The sequence below is a fragment of the Tachyglossus aculeatus genome, chromosome 23 (genome assembly GCF_015852505.1).
Source record: "Tachyglossus aculeatus isolate mTacAcu1 chromosome 23, mTacAcu1.pri, whole genome shotgun sequence".
In the NCBI taxonomy this organism is placed as follows: domain Eukaryota; kingdom Metazoa; phylum Chordata; class Mammalia; order Monotremata; family Tachyglossidae; genus Tachyglossus; species Tachyglossus aculeatus.
Genome location: NC_052088.1, coordinates 2292463 through 2310340, shown reverse-complemented (window position 1 = coordinate 2310340; position 17878 = coordinate 2292463). Strand labels below are relative to the sequence as shown.

The 17878-nt window shown below is 44.8% G+C and overlaps 1 protein-coding gene and 1 non-coding gene across 2 annotated transcripts in view; one reads left to right on the top strand and one right to left on the bottom strand.

Moving 5' to 3' along the window:
* The window catches only part of SIPA1L1 (signal induced proliferation associated 1 like 1), a 421260-nt gene that overhangs the window by 161185 nt on the left and 242197 nt on the right, over nucleotides 1-17878 (bottom strand).
* Nucleotides 16200-16337, top strand: LOC119944949. The gene has a single exon (XR_005456088.1). It is a non-coding gene; the product is annotated as a small nucleolar RNA SNORA7 (small nucleolar RNA).

Below are 17878 nucleotides of genomic sequence, written 5' to 3'. Positions count from 1 at the left end.
GGTGCTTTGTGCTATCAATAGGTCAGTGAACTGTGTCACTGGACTTACTTTCTCACCCACTAGATCTAAGAACAGAAGAAGTGTGGCCTAGTGGATAGAGTCCGGGCCTAGGAGTCAGAAGGAGCTGGGTTCTAATCTTGCTCCGGTACCTGTCTACTGTGTGACCGTCGAGTCACTTGACTTCCCTGGGCCTCAGTTCCCTCATCTGCAAATGGGGATGCAGACCATGAGCCCAGTGTGGGACAGGGACTGTGTCCCACTTAATTAACTTTTGTCCACCCCAATGTTTAGTACAGTGCCTGGCACATAGTAAGCACTTAACAAATACCATAAAAACCAAAACAAAAAAATGGAAGGGATTTCCTCACAGCAAGCAAACTCCCCCTGAGAGAATGAGAATAATAATAATAATAATAATGATAATGATAATGGTATTTGTTAAGCGTTTACTATGTGCCAAGCACTGTTCTAAGTGCTGGGGTAAATACAGGGTAATTGGGTTGCCCCACATGGGGCTCACACTTTTAATCCCCATTTTACAGATGAGGTAACAGACACAGAGATGTTAAGTTACTTGCCCGAAGTCGAACTGCAGACAAGTGGCAAAACTGGGATTAGAGCCCACATCGTCTGACTCCCAAGCCCGTGCTCTTTCCACTAAGCCATGCTGCATGATCAAATGCAAATCTGCAACAATCCCACTCCATTCAGCAACCTCAACTTTGACACCTCATTAGCAACTTCATCCACTGCAAATGATAATAATTGTGGTATCTGTGAAGTGCTTCCTACGTGCCACGCATTGTACTAAGTGCTGGGGTGGAGCCAAGCAAATCGGGTTGGACGCAGTCCCTATCCCACATGGGACTCACAGTCTTCATCCCCACTGACTGATAATTGACTTTAGTAGTCTCTTTGATACAGTCGATGCTACTACAATAAAGTAGTTGCCTGTACTGGGTCTAAATTACTATACCTTTTCTCATAATGAAGCTTGTTAACCCTCAATCATCAATCAATAGCATTTATTCAGTGCTTACTATATGTAGAGCACTGGATTGAAATGGGGGAGGACAATAGAGCCGAATTAATGGGTGTTCACTGAAATTTCAATATAATCCTTAAAAGGAGGAGGACCTAGAGACAATGCAAATTCTGACCAAATGTGACCCTACAGGTTATGAAAATCAGCTACTACGTATTTGGTTAACGTGGGGGGCAATGAGTGATCGATCAATCAATCCATGGTATCTAATGAGTGCTTACTGTGTGCAGAGCACTGTACTAAGTGCCTGGGAGAGCGCAATACAACAGAATTAGCTGATACATTCCCTGCCCATACCCAGCGTAACCTCTAGAGATGATCTTATTAGTACAGTGCTCTGCACACAGTAAGTGCTCAATAAATATGACTGACTGAATGAATGAATGTCCAAAGTGATGTTATTTGGGGAATTCCCATCAATCAATCAATTTATTGAGTGCTTACTATGTGCAGGGAGAGTACAGTACAACAGAATTAACAGATGTTCCCTGTGCAGAACGGGTTTACAGTCTAGAGATAAGTTTAAATAATAATAATAATAATAATAATAATGATGGTATTTGTTAAGTGCTTACTGTGTGTGAAGCACTGTTCTAGTGCTGGGGGGGGGGATACAAGGTCATCAGGTTGTCCCACGTGGGGCTCACAGTCTTCATCCCCATTTTACAGATGAGGTAACTGAGGCTCAGAGAAGTTAAGTGACTTGCCCATGGTCACACAGCAGACATATGGTGGAGTCAGGATTAGAACCCATGAAGTCTGACTCCCAAGCCCGGGCTCTTTCCACTGAGCCATGCTGCTTCTCTTAGTAAACTAGAATTTACAGTTTAGTGTGATGTTATATGGAAGTTTCCATCAATCAGTCAATGGTATTTATTGAGCGCTTATTGAGTGCAGAGCACTGTACGAAGATCTTGGGAGAGTACAGTATAACAAATACATCCCCTGACTACCTGACCTTACAATCTAGAGGGCTCTTCAGAGCCACTCACAATTCCTAGCAGGAGTTTTCAGTCAGTCCATCAAGCAATGGTATTTCCTGAGCACTTATTGTGTGCATAGCACTGTACTAACCGCTGAGGTGAGTACAGAACACTCTAACAGAGTTGGTAGACACATTCCCTGCCCACAATGAGCTTACAGTCTAGAGGGGTCTCATAACTCCCAAAGGGGCAGGGAATTAATCCCTTGCAGAATTTTTTTTGGGTTTTTTCATGGTCTTTGTTAAGTGCTTACTATGTGCCAGGCACTGTACTAAGCACTGGGTAGATGTAAGATAATCAGGTTGGACACAGTCCCTGTCCCACATGGGGTTTGCCGTCTTCATCCCCACTTTACAGAATGAGGGAATGGAGGCCCAGAGAAGTGAAGCGACTCGCCCGAGGTCACCCAGCAGAAAAGTGGTGGAGCCAGAACTAGAACCCAGGTCCTTTTGGCTCCCGGACCTGTGCTCTACCATCATTCATTCATTCACTCAAAAGTATTTATTGAGTGCTTACCGTGTTCAGGGCACTGTACTAAGTGCTTGGAAAGTACAATTCGGCAACAGAGACAATCCCTACCCAACAACGGGCTTCCCCTAGGCCTCACTTCTTTCCGCCCAGGGAGTCCATTTCCATTACTAAAATGAAGGTTCCCATGTCTGCTATGTACCAAACTCCCCAGAGCACAATGAGGAAGTCGGATGAGACCTAAATGGGGGTTTAACCGTGTGCCAGAAAGCTGGTCCGGAGACATGGATAAGCTTCTAATTATTTTAACATACCAGCGGAGACCCACAGTGCTTACATGGGACAATGAAGCTCTGTTTTCTCTTACATGCCTAATGAGTAAAATGTTGGGCTGCGGAGTGCATTACAGAGAACCTCTTTGGAATTCAGGCTAAACTTGGAAGGAACTGATGAAGTTTGCATACTCGCACAACTCATTTAACTGCAAGTGGTGAGGAATAGCAATTCAAGTTTGCTAATGGTGGGAGAAAATTCAAGGAGGAGTCAAATCTATAGAAGCTAAATGGCCAAGGATGGGTGAAGAACGGAAATATGGGGAAACTCAAATAGTTGCTTCTTTATATAATAATAATAATAATAATAATGGTGGTGTTTGTTAAGGGTTTACTATTATTATTATTATATAAAGAAGCAACTATTTTGGTATTTGTTAAGTGCTTACTATGTGCAAAGCACTGTTCTAAGTGCTCAGGAGGATACAAGGTGATCAGGTTGTCCCATGTGGGGCTTACAATCTTAATACCAATTTTACAGATGAGGTAACTGAGGCACAGAGAAGTTAAGTGACTTGCCCAAAGTCACACAGCTGACAACTGACAAGTGGCGGAGCTGGGATTTGAGGTATTGGGGTAGCTATAAGCTGATCAGGTTGGACAAAGTCCATGTCCCAAATGAGGCTCACGGTCTTAGTCCCCATTTTTCAGATGAGGTTATTGAGGCCTAGAGAAGTGAAGTGACTTGCCCAAAGTCACAAAATAGACAAGTGGCAGAGTCGGGTCCTTCTGACTTTCTGGTCTGGGCTCTAGTCACTAGGCCGTACGATAGATTCTCAGGATGACATCAACAGTGATTCAGTCCACTGTATTTTTTGAGCGCTTACTGTGTGCAGAGCACTGTACTAAGCACTTGGTACTTATGGGGCCTCCTTGTGGTGGTACCATGTGTGACATGGCACTAGTGGTGGTGGTGGTGGAGGTGAGAAGTGTGGAGGATCACGGGAGAGGAAGCAAGCACCAGAATCTAATTCCCTTTCACTTCGCCCAGAGACTCACAGAGTCCATATAGAATCAGAAGACCTGGTGGCTAGAGCCCGGGCCTGGGACACAGAAGGACCATGGTTCTAATCCTGGCTCCTGCCACCCATCTGCTGTGTGACCTTAGACAAGTTGCTTCACTTCTCTGGGCCTTGGTTACCTCATCTGAAAAATGGGGATTAAGACTGTGAGCCCCATGTGGGACAAGGATTGTGTCCAACCTGATTGGTTTGTATCTACCCCAGCGCTTAGTACAATGCCTGGAATATAGTAAGTGCTTAACAAACATAATTTTAAAAAAAGAAAAAAAAAGGTGAGTGTGGAAATTGGTGAGAGGTAGAAATAAAGGCTTCATACCCCCAAAACTAATAACTAATAACCAATAACCAGTTGAGAACATCACCCTTAATTCCTCCTCTAGACTGTAAGCCTGTTGTGGGCAGGGAATGTGTCTGTTTTTTTTGTTATAGCGTACTCTCTTCGCTCCCTCCCCCCCCCCACAAAAAAAAATTGATGGTATTTGTTAAGTGCTTACTATGTGCCAGGCACTGTACTAAGCACTGGGGTGGATACAAGCAAATCAGTTTACACAGTCCTTATCTCACATGGGGTTCACAGTCACGATCCCCATTTTACAGATGAGGTAACTGAGGCACAGAGAAGCGAAGTGACTTGTCCAAGGTCACGTGGCAGACAAGTGGCAGAGACTGGATTAGAAGCGCTTAGTGCAGTGCTCTACACACAGTAATGCTCAATAAATTCGCTGGAATCAATGAATGTGCTATAAAGAGACTCAAATTCTTAACAAGGATGGCGGACTTTCCTCAATTTTCAAAATAACTTTAATGCTGAATCGGTACTTAAAGTGCTGAATCTTCTATGTCACAAAAGCTGGGTTCATTCTAAATTCCCATTCTCTGAAAACAGCCTCTGACCTACTTTCCTATCTCTTGTATCTAATCCAGTCTAGTATGCAACAAAACGGAAATTGTGAAGATCGTCTTTTTCTTCCATTCGGAAAGACCTTGTGGAAATCAGAGTTGCACATCCAGACCGGATATTAAAACGATCGTGGTGAATTAGAAGAAGGAATTTAGAAGGGTGAATGTCTTTCATCTTACATCAGAGACCTAAGAGCTTTATCCAAACATTGAGACAGTGTCACCTAATAGAAAAAGCATGGGCCTGGAAGACAGGAAAAGTGGCTTCTAATCTACTAACTGTAGGGTACTATCCTTTTCATTCATTCGATCGCATTTATTGAGCACTTACAGTGTGCACAGAACTGTACTAAGCTCTCGGGAGAGTAAAATAATAATAATAACAATGATGGCATTTGTTAAGCGCTTATTATGTGCCAAGCACTCTTCTAAGCGCTGGGGTAGATACAAGGTAATCAGGTTGTCCTATGTGGAGCTCACAGTCCTAATCCCCATTTTACAGTTGAATTAACTGAAGCACAGAAAAGTAAAGTGGCTTGCCCAAGGTCACACAGCAGACAAGTGGCGGAGCAGGGATTAGAACCCATGTCCTCTGGTTCCCAAGCCTGTGCTCTTTCCACTAGGCCACGAGACACATTCCCTTCCCACAACGATCTCACAGTCTAGAGGCATAACACTTAGTACAGTGCTCTGAACACAGTAAATGCTCAGGAAACACTATCAATGGATTCTAGCTTCATTACTTGCTTGCTGTATGACCTTAGGGAAGTCACTTAATTTTTCTGGGCCTCAGTTTCCTGATGAGAATTAAATACTTGTCTCCTCCATCTACCTCCCCAACCATCTCCTGGGATTGTGAGCCCCATCAATCAATGGTATGTATTGAGCGCTTACTATGTGAGGAGCACTGTACTAAGCACTTGGGAGAGTGCAACACAACAGAAATAGCAGACATGTTCCCATGGAGGATGAGGATTGAATCTGATTGTATTGTAACTACCCCAGCACAGCACTTGCCTCACAGAAAGCGGTTTGAAAATATTACATATTAGTAAATCAAATAAATGTTTAAAAACACAATACAAATACAAATACAGTGATGAAGATGCATTTATCGGTAAGAAATCTGGTCAATGGGAAAGTTACAGCTAAAAGATCGATGCCATTAATTTTGGTAGAAACAAAATGAAAAATGCAGCGGAAAAAACAAGTATCTTCCATTATTAATGTCAGTCTTCCTCTCTAGACTGTAAGCTCGTTGTGGGCAGGAGACGTATTGGCTAATTCTACTACATCGTACTCTCCCAAGTGTTTATTACAGTGTTCTCCATACAGTAAGTGCTCAATATATTTAACTGATTGAGTATTATTCTCTCACAAACCCTTAGTACAGTGCTCTGCACATAGTAAGTGCTCAATGGCTACCACTGATTGATTAAATTGGTTGATGCCTGTCTACTTGTTTTGTTGTCTGTCTCCCCCTTCTAAACTGTGAGCCCGTTGTTGGGTAAGGACTGTCTCTGTTGCTGAATTGTACTTTCCAAGCACTTAGTACAGTGCTCTGCACACAGTAAGTGCTCAATATGATTGAATGAATGAATGAATTGGAGAAGTAGCATGTCCTAGTGGATAGAGCACGGGACTGACAGTTACAAGGTCATGGGTTCTAATTCCAGCTCTGCTACTTGTCTGCTGTGTAACCTTAGGCAAGTCATTTCACTTCTCTGCACCTCAGTTACTTCACCTTTTAACTGGGGATTAAGATGGTGAGCCCCACGTGGGACATGGACTATGTCCAACCTGATTCGCTTGTGTTCTCTTCAGCACGTAGTACAGTGCCCGGAACACGGTAAGTGCTTCACAACTACTACAGTTATTACCATTATTCTTATATGGGCAAATGGTGAAAGACAGCAGAATCTGGATTTCATGAATTCAACAAAACGGTGAGTCTTCTACAAAAAACTCAACTAGCATTTCTGACTGGCTCAGAGGAACGTGAGTTGTAAGGGTTTTCCTGGCCTCTCCACATATCAAATATCTCTGGCTTCTGAGGTGGAAGCAGGAAACAGGGAGAGCAGACAAAACACCCAGGCTCTTTTGAACACACTTAACTGTGTGGTGTTCTCTGACGATGCCCTTGCACCACTAAAGAAAACCCACAAAAATTCATAAGCCAGAGAGCGATTCACTGTTATTTTCACTAATAGGCTAATGAAGATTGGCTCCAGGTAGGGAGAAATGGTGAGCATTTCATAGGGAGATAGCAGTCGGTGAAATCAGCAGGGAGAGGGGGGCAGGGGATCGAGTTATCTGAAGTGAGCCAGCGCTTGCTTTCTCAGAGAAATGGCTCTGAACAACAGCTGACTAAGCTGAGTGGGTGGCTGGGGAAGAAAGAAAATCTGCTGTTACAAAAGGTATTAAAATCCACAACCTGCTCGCGACCACACGTTGTCCATATTTCTGGGCTCAGCAAATTGGTGGCAATTGCTTAATTGCCCATTGAGGAGAGATGGGCACAGCTGGTGAAGGGATGGCAGGAATTGGCAGGGGGACAGAGAATATAATCAGGTAGCCCTCTCTCCCTACTTTTTTGTTGTTGTGGTATTTCTTTGGTGTTTACTCTGTGCCAGGCATTGTACTAAGCGCTGGGATAGATCCAAGTTAATCAGGTTGGACAGAGTCCCTGTCGCACACAGAGCTCACAGTCTTCATCCCCACTTTCCAGATGAGGCAACTGAGGCCCAGAGAAGTAAAATGACTTGCCCAAGGTCACACATCTGACACGTGGTGGAGACAGTATTAGAACCCAGGTCCTTCTGACTCCTAGGCCCGGGCTCTATCCACTAAGCCACACTGCTTCCCATCTCTACAATTATGTCCACTTTTAATGGGCCGACCGTGTCTACCCACCCTCTTTGGGGGCTTACTTCTGTCTCTGCCCCCCTCTCCTTTCAGAAATGGAAGTTGAAGCAGTCCCTTTACAAAGAAGTCGCATAATTGGAGATAGCTATTTTCCATTAATCCATGGTATTGACGGAGTGCTTCTTGTATGCACAGCACTAGACTAAGCACTTGGGAGAGAGTTGAAAGACACATTCCCTAACCACAGCAAGCTTACAGCCTAGAGGAAGCTCACCTCCTCCAGGAGGCCTTCCCAGACTAAGCCCCCCTTTTTCTCTGCTCCTCCGCCCCTCCCCATCGCCCCCCTCCCACCCTCCGCTCTACCTCCCTCCCTGCCCCACAGCACTTGTGTATATATGTACATATTTATTATTCTATTTAGTTTATTAATGATGTGTATATATCTATAATTCTATTTATTTATACTGATGCTATAGATGCCTGTTTACTTGTTTTGATGTCTGTCTCCACGCCTTCCAGACTTTGAGCCCGTTTTGGGCAGGGATTGTCTTGGTTGCTGAACTGTACTTTCCAAGCTTAGTACAGTGCTCTGCACACAGTAAGCACTCAATAAATACGATTGAATGAGTGAATGAATGAACGCAAGGAAGAGAGCAGTTCTCTTTGTTCTCATTCAGTGGCATTTATTGAGGGCTTCCCATGTGCAGGTCACTGTACCATGTGTTTGGGAGAGTCCAATACAAGAGAGTTGATAGACATATTCCCAGCCCACAAGGAGCTTTGAGTCTAGAGGGAGAGAGTGGTTCCCTTTGCACTCAATCCAATCAATCTACCAAGTGCATTTACTGAGCGCTTCCTGTGTGCAGAGCACTATACTAAGCACTTGGGAGAGTACAATGCAAAAGAATTAAAAATAATAATAATAATAATGGCATTTGTTAGGCTCTTACTATGAGCCAAACACTGTTCTAAGCGCTAGAGTAGACACTAGGTAATCAGATTGACCTAGTGGGGCTCACATTCTTAATCCCCATTTTACAGATGAAGTAACTGAGGCATAGGGAAGATAAGTGACTTGCCCAAAGTCACACAGCTGACAAGTGGCGGAGCAGGGATTAGAACCCACGACCTCTGACTCCCAAGCCAGTGTTCTTTCCACTAAGCCACACCACATCTCTAGATTCTCTAGAATTGATAGACACATTCTCCCTCTGGACTGTATGGTCACTGTGGGAAGGGAATGTGTCTGCTATATGTGTCTCCCAAGCACTTAGTGGAGTGCTCTATACAGGGTAAGCACTCAATAAATATGATTGATTCCCTGCCCGCAACGAGTTTACAGTCTAGAGGGCCCTTTCTCAGCCGGTTTCAGCTGGTTTCCCCAACCACGGCATCCACATTTCATTTCCTTTTTCTCCTCAGCACTCTCTCCTTCCAATCTGTCAGAAGGAATCCATTACGGGTATGGAAAAGCGAGAGGCCTGGATGAAGATTCCTCTGCTGGAATCCAAAAGTCAGAGGGGGAGATGGATGCTGAAATTCTTCATGGGAAATGCCAATGAGACAGCGACGGGGACAGAACCAAGAGGGGAGACAAGGCTGAACATTCCTCATTTCCACCCCACCCGTAATGGATAGAGCCTGGGCCTGGGAGTCAGAAAGTCATGGGTTCTAATCCGGCTCCACCACTTGTCTGCTCTGTGGTCTTGGGCAAGTCACTTCACTTACCTCATCTCTAAAATGGGGGTTGAGATTGTGAGCCCCATGTGGGACAGGGACTGCGTTCAACCCAATATGCTTCTATCCACCCCAGGTCTTAGAACAGTGCCTGGTACATGGCAAGTGCTTAACAAATACCACAATATTATTATTACTACCATTCAAAATGACTCCCAACTTGGCTCTCAAAATCGATTCTCTCAGGATGAAGCATTGACCTAAGCACCTCCATATTTGCTTACCACTCCTCCATTACTGAGAGATGGGAGGTAATCAGTCTGGTATTGGTTGAGTGCTTGTTGTGTACAGACCATTGTAAGAATAATAATAATGATAATAATAATAATGGTATTTGTTATGCTCTTGCTATGTGCTCTTACTATGTACTAAGCACTAGGGTGGATACAAGCAAATTGAGTTAGATACAGTCCCTGTCCTATGTGAAGCTCCCCGTTTCAATCTCCATTTTACAGATGAGGGAACTGAGGCCCAGAGACATGAAGTGAGTTGCCCAAGTTCACACAGCACACAAGAGACAGAGCTGGGATTAGAACCCCTGACCTCCTGAATCCCAGGCCCGCGCTCCAAGCCACGCTGCTTCTCTACTGAGTGCTTGGGAACGGTCAACCCAATAGAGTCAGTAGAGACATGATCAGTGCCACAAATGAGCTTACAGTCTAGAGGAGGAGACAGGCACAAAAATGAACTGCTGAAAGGCCAAGTGGCTTACTGGGAAGAGCCCGGGCTTGGGAGTCAGAGGTTATGGGTTCTAATCCCGGCTCCACCACTTTTCAGATGTGTGACTTTGGGCAAGTCACGTCACTTCTCTGTGTCTCAATTATCACATCCGTAAAATGGGGATTAAGACTGTGAGTCCCACCTGGGATAACTTGATAATCTTGTATCTCCCCCAGTGCTTAGAACAGTGCTTGGCACATAGTTGTCCTTCCCATCTCACAAGCCCACAACCTTGGAGTCATCCTCGACTCCGCACTCTTGTTCACCCCTCACATCCAAGCCGTTACCAACACCTGCTGGTCCCAGTTTCGCAACATTGCCAAGATCTGCCCTTTCCTCTCCAACCAAACCACTACCCTGCTCGTTCAAGCTCTCATCCTATCCTGTCTGGATTACTGTATCTGCCTCCTCTCCCATCTCCCATCCTCCTGTCTCTCCCCACTTCAATCCATACTTCACGCCGCTGCCTGGATTGTCTTTGTCCAGAAATGCTCTGGGCATGTTACTGCCCTCCTCAAAAATCTCCAGTGGCTACCAATCAACCTAAGCATCAAACAAAAACTCCTCACCCTTGGCTTCAAGGCTCTCCATCACCTCGCCCCCTCCTACCTCACCCCCCTTCTCTCCTTCTACAGCCCAGCCTGCACCCTCCACTCCTCTGCCGCTAATCTCCTCACCATGCCTCGTTCTCACCTGTCCCGCCGCCAACCTCTGGCCCACGTCATCCCCCTGGCCTGGAATGCCCTCCCTCTGCACATCTGCCAAGCTAGCTCTCTTTCTTCCTTCAAGGCCCCACTGAGAGCTCACCTCCTTCAGGAGGCCTTCTCAGACTGGGCCCCCTCCTTCCTCTCCCCTTCTTCCCCCTCCCCATCCCCCTGCCTTACCTCCTTCCCCTCCCCACAGCACCTGTATATCTGTATATATGTTTGCACATATTTATTACTCTATTTCTTTATTTTATTTGTACATGTTTATTCTATTTATTTTATTTTGTTAATATGTTTTGTTTTATTCTCTGTCTCCCCCTTCTAAACTGTGAGCCCACTGTTGGGTAGGGACCGTCTTTATATGTTGCCAACTTGTACTTCCCAAGCACTTAGTACAGTGCTCTGCACACAGTAAGTGCTCAATACATATGATTGAATGAATGAATGAATACCATCATTATTATTATTATTATTATCATTATTACCTAACTAAAGTGGAGCGGATGGTGGGGTGAATATCAAGTGCTGAAAGGTACAGATCTAAGTGCATAGGTGACAGAGACGGGGGAAGGGGGTAAGTGAATTGAGGGCTTAGTCCAGGAAAGCCTCTTGGAGGAGATGTGATTTTTAGGAGGGTTTATAATTACGAGATTTACGGGTTACTGAGCTGCATGGGATGCATGAATTCTTTGTGAGCTATTCTGCTTAATGAGGGGCCAAAGAAGTGGACCAATTCACACTAATAATCTGTAGCAGCTCGTTACCCTTAGGTAAGGAGAAGCAGCGTGGCCTAGTGGCTAGAGCCCAGAGCTGGGAGCCAGAAGGCCCTGGGTTCTCATCCCAGCTCTGCCACTTGTCTGCTGTGTGACCCTGGGTAAATCACTTCACTTCTCTGGGCCTCAGTTCCCTCATTTGTAAAATGTGGATGAAGACTGTTAACTCCATGTGACATGGGCTGGGTCTACCCTGATTATTTTATATCTACCCTAGCGCTTGCTAGAGTGGCTGGCACATAGTAAGCGTTTAACAGAGACCATTAAAAAAAATCTGCTAAAAGGGAGGACTTCCTAATAGGGCTTTAGTTCACTCATTCATTCGTATTTATTTAGCGCTTACTGTGCGCAAAGCACTGTACTAAGCGCTTGGGAGAGTACACTATAACAGTAAACAGACACATTCCCTGCCCACAACTAGCTCACAGTGTAGAGGGGGAGACAGACATTAATATCTACAAATAAATGAATAAATAATTAAAAGATAGGTACATAAGTGCTTTGGGGCTGGGAGTGGGGGATGGATGAAGGGAGTTGGTCAGGGCGAAGCAGAAGGGCGTGGAAGAAGAGGAGAGGAGGGCTTAGTCAGGGAAGACTTCTCCATTCTAGGCCACCGACAGTGGCACGTTCCAAGAGGCATCAATATGAGTCCTTTCTCACCAACAAAACACTCCCAGGATTCATCACTCCAAGATACTGGCCTCTCCCAGAGACCCTATCTACAAGTCTGAAACCCAGGGCTCTCAATGAATCGTATTGATTGAGCGCTTACCATGTGCAGAACACTGTACTAAGTGCTTGGGAAAGTCCGATCAAAGAGTGTTAGCAGACTCGTTCCCTGCCCTCGAGGAGTTTACAGGTGAGACGGACAGCAATTATTGTCCTGGGATGTTGTCCGAACTCAATTTTCAGTCTTTGGGGTTAAATGCTTCATTAGCAAAGAGTATTAGCTGGGGTGCACACGCACGCAAGCACACACGCACAAATTTGCTAACATGGATTTTAAGAGACGATCCTCCTGTGACCTGATTTCTGCTTCAAATTACATTTTAAGCTTACTTTACAATAAAATGATTTTAATGAGAGAATCATGTTTAGTCAGTGGGATTTAGAATGGTTGCTGGGTTCATGTTATTCTACCATTCACCTCTTTGCTAGACTGTGAGCCCGCTGTTGCTAGACTGTGAGCCCGCTGTTGGGTAGGGACTGTCTCTATGCGTTGCCGACTTGTACTTCCCAAGCGCTTAGTACAGTGCTTTGCACACAGTAAGCGCTCAATAAATACGATTGATTGATTGATTTGCCCGTTTCAGGGAGACCTTTTGACCGCGGGTCATTGAAATGACTAAAAGTACTTTTTAATCTGAAAACATCATATAGCCAATTGACCCCCCCAAAAAATAAATCGACCTATAGGGATAGAGTGGTTACCTGGGATCTCTCTGATTGGCTTACAGTTGGCTCCCAAGCAGTGATTGGTTGAAACAGTTAAAACACATAATAATAATAATAATAATGGTATTTGTTACACACTTATTATGTGCCAAGCATTGTTCTAAGCACTGGGGTAGATACAAGGTAATTAATTGTCCCATATGTGGCTTATAGTCCTAATCCCCATTTTTCAGATGAGGTAACTGAGGCACAGAGAAGTGAAGCGGCTTGCCCAAAGTCACACAGCTGACAAGTGACGGAGCCAGGATTAGAATCCACAACCTCTGACTCCCAAGCCCATGGCTCTTTCCACTAAGCCAAGCTGCTTCTCATACTGAAGAAGATACATCAAACTGGAGTCTTGCATGAGCCTCTGGTTGTCCTAAAGAGCCCAGTTCTTCAATCAATAAATGATATTGATTAAATGCTTAATGGGTGCTGAGCAATACACAGCGCTTGGGAGACTGCAATACAACAGAGTTGGTAAACTAAGGATACATACGTAGTGTCTTGGGGCTGAGTGTGGGGGAATATCAAAAAACTCGATCTCGTGTGTCTTCAGTCAATCTATTTCATTCAGTCGCATTTACTGAATGCTTACTGTGTGCAGAGCACTGTACTAACCACTCGGGAGAGTAAAATACAACAATAAACAGACACATTTCCTGCCACAGTGAGTTTCCAGTCTAGAGGGATGAGCTTAGAGGATAGAGGGATCTAATCTTGCACTGACCCCTCGCTCGTGTCCAGCCTGTGGCCTGGAATGCCCTTCCTTTCGTTCATTTAATTCAATTCATTCATTCAATCGTACTTATTAAGCACTTAAAGTGTGCAGAGCACTGTACTAAGCGCTTGGAAAGTACAATCTGGCAACAGATAGAGACAATCCCTACCCAACAACTGGCTCACAGACTAGAAGAGGGAGACAGACAACAAAACAAACATTTTTTTCTTCATATTCGCCATACACTCTCCTCCGCTTCAAAGCCTTATTGAAGACATAACTCTTCTAAGAGGCCTTCCCTGACTAGGCCCTCACTTCCTCTTTTCCCACTCCCTTATCACCCTGACACTTGAATTTGCATCCTTTATTCGCCCCTCTCAGTCCCACAGCACTTGCGTACTTTACTGCAAATTTATTTATTTCTATTAATGACCGTCTTCCATTCTAGACCGTAAGCTCGTTGTGGGCAGGGGACGTGTCAACCAACTCTATTCTATTGTATTCTCCCAAGCGCTTAGTACAGTGTTTTGCATGCAGCAAGTACTCAATAAATAGGACTGATTGAGTGCTTAAAAGGTACAGATCAAGGCAGACACCATGCCTTCCCATCATGAGATTGGACAGAACTTCTGAAGGGAGCTTTCTCATTACGTCTTTCTTGAAGCACCAAATTTTCAAGGAGAATTTGAAAAGAGAGGAGGAAGTCCAGGCAGAACCAGGCGATAAAGTGAGGGCGGATGAAAGCGATCGCGTTATCCATCAATCATATTTATCGAGTGCTTACTGTGCTCAAAGCACTGTACTAAGCGCTTGGGAGTCTACAGTGTAGCCAAGTTGGTAGAGCTCACAGTTACTAGAAATAAATATACAATGGATGTGTACTTACGTGCTTTGGGGCTGAGGGAGGGGGGAATAAAGGGAGCAAATCCAAATGCAAGGGCTACGCGGCAGGGAATGGGAGAAGAGGAAAGGAGGGCTTAGTCAGGGAAGGCCTCTTGAAGGAGATGTGCCTTCAGTAAGGCTTTGAAGAAAAATCTGGAATGTTATACTTGCACTTTAGTACTTGTAGACACTATTAAAGGAAGAAATTGTTTGAACTGTACCATCCCAAGAGACACTCGGAGAATAAGTAAAAACAGTGCTTTTCCCTTCCTGTTAAAAGGGTTGGGGGACTGAAGTCCTGCCTAAGATAAGATCTTGCAGCCCAGTGTTTGAAAGGGGTTCATATGGGGACACAAAGAGAGTGTCTAGTAGTGGAACTTAACTGTAGCCAACACGTTGGACTGATTTTGTCCCAGGGGAGAGAGGATCAGTATGCACACCCGAATCCCAGGCAAAGTTCGGAAAATTAAACACAAAAGCCACGGAACTGACCTTTTGAGAATTCTTTCCCTCCAAACCAAAGACCTAACACTGAAAGACAGACTTAAGCATCTGATTCCAACCTAGTGACTTTGGAGCTAAAATGGAAATGATTGAAATGCTTTGACTTTGTCATTCTTCTCAGAGGGTCCTTAAGTTTTTAAAACCATAATAAGAGTAGTTCTTGTCTGGTAATTTAGAAAACCAGGTCTGGGGATTTATTTAAAGAGCTACAATAATGATCATATTATTATGGTATCTGTTAAGTGCTTACTATGTGCCAAGCACTGTTCTAAGCACTGGGGTATATTCAAATCATTCATTAAGCGCTTAGTACAGTGCTCTGCACATAGTAAGCGCTCAATAAATACGATTGATTGATTGATTCAGGTCAGACACAGTCCCGGTCTCCCATGGGGCTCACAGTCCTAATCCCCATTTAACAGATAAGGGAACTGAGGTACAGAGAAGTAAAGTGATTCGCCCAAGGTCACACAACGGACAAGTGGTGGAGTCGGGATTAAAACCCAGGTTCTTCTGACTCCCAGGCCTGTGCTCTATCCACTGGGCTACTCTGCTCCTCTATACTCAAATACTATACTCTCTTCATGTTGAAGTATTAATTTTAATACAGTTGCTTTTTAAAGTAAGCAGGAAAAGGCTTCAGGATAAAGAACCCGAGATTTAGAATGGAACAATTAAGAGAAAGAGGACTAAAATTCACTACACATACATCTGAATATTTCTTCTTGTGGTATTTGTTACGCACTTACTATGTGCCAAGCACTGTACTAAGCATTGGGGTAGATACAAAGTTGGACACATTCCAAGTCCCTCATGGGGTTCATGATCTTAACCCCCATTTTCCAGATGAGGTAACTGGGGCACAGGGAAGTGAAGTGACTTGCCCCAAGTCACACAGCAGAATAGTGGCAGGGCAGGGATTAGAACCCAGGTCCATCTGACTCCCAGGCCCATGCTCTATCCACTAGGCCATGGTACTTCTCATTATGGTAGCGCTTAGAACAGTGCTTGGCACATAGTAAGCACTTAACAAATACCATCATTAGTATGGCGTCTTATGGTTCTGCATAGTATACCATTATGCATAGGGTATCGTTTTATTTCCCCTCTCAGGGTCACACCTGGAGATTTTCCCGTACTCTACCAGTCTCAGCCATGGGAGGGAGAGTCAAGCAGAGGCCTGTCCATTGCATTCCTAGCTTGGCCAGTGGCTAGCGAGTGGAAGGCCATCTGCTACAAGTCAAAACTCACCAGTGCCAGGCAGCAGCGGCACAGGAGAGAGTCGAGGGCAGAGACTCCGGTTTAGCGCGCGGAAGGAGGCGATGGTAATCCGCTTCCAGATTTTTCCCAAGAAAACTGTACGGATCCACTACCAGAATGATTGCAAATGGAGAGCACGGTGTTCTGGGAGAGATGTGTCCGTGGCGTCGCTTTGGGTCAGAGACGACTCGACAGCGTAAGACAAGACTGGTCTATTTCCTTGTCAAAGAATAAGACCCTGGCAGTTGCACTGTCATTTTAGACGTTTCTATTCTTAATAATAGTGATTTGCTGCAAAGCCATTAACACATAGAACTTGGCCAAGGAAGGCCAAAGTTACCCATTCCCGATCTAGAGTTTTAAGAGTAATTCCTGTCCCCAAGCCTTGAAGGTCAAAGAAAAATGCAGTGGCTCTTTTTGCATTTCCCACTGACTTCCTTATTCACTCAATTATTTTTAATAGTATTCGTTAAGGGCTGACTATGTGCCAAACACTGCACTAAGCAATGGGGTAGATACAAGATAGTCATGTTGGACACAGACCCTGTCCCACGTGTGGCTCACAGACTTAATCTCCATTTTACAGAAATCGGCATCCAACAGAAACTCCTCATCATTGGCTTTAAAGCAGTCAATCAGTTTGCCCCCTCCTACTTCACCTCCCTGCCCTCCTCATAAAGCCCAGCCCGCACACTTCGCTCCTCTAGCCCCAGCTCACTCACCAGGCCCTGATCTCGTCTAACTCACTGCTGACCCCTTTCCCACGTCCTCCCCCTAGCCTGGAACTCCCTCCCCGTCCATAGATGCCAGGCTCCCCCTTCCACTCTCTCCCCCTTCCAAGCCGTACTATGGTCACGTCTCCTCCAAGAGGCCTTTCCCGATTCAGCCCTCTTTTCCCCACCTCCCTCTCCTTTCTGCGTCTGTCTTGGATCTGTGACCCTGGTACATTTGCTATTCGGCCCACTCACATGTACCCATCTTTAGATTACACTTTATAAAGCACTTATTTATTCATATTGATGGCAGCCTCCCCCTCTGGACTGTAAGCTCATTATGGGCAGGGAATGAGACTGCCAATTCTGTTGTACCCACCCAAGTGCCTACTACAATGCTCTGCACATAGTAAACGCTCAATAAATACCACTGATTGGTTGATTGATGAGTTAACTGAGGCCCAGAGAAGTGAAGTGCCTTGCCCAAGGCCCCATGGCAGACAAGTGGAGGGGCCAGGATGAGAATTCAGGGCCTCTGACTCCCAGGCCCGGGCTCTATCCTCTAGGTAACGCTGCTTCTCAATATGACCTTATGAATTTCCAAAGAAGGGGCTGCCATTATTTTCTATCCCTTACTCAATCTATTCCCTCACTTAATCTAAGTCAATAAGTGAAGAAACGTGAAGAGAGTGGTTTTGTTTGTTGAATTTTCTTTTTTTTTTTAACTTCTGGAAGACAATCATAACAAGATGCATTTATAACCCTGGGATTCACTGAGAAACCAAAACCCCCCAACCACTCTTTTCAAA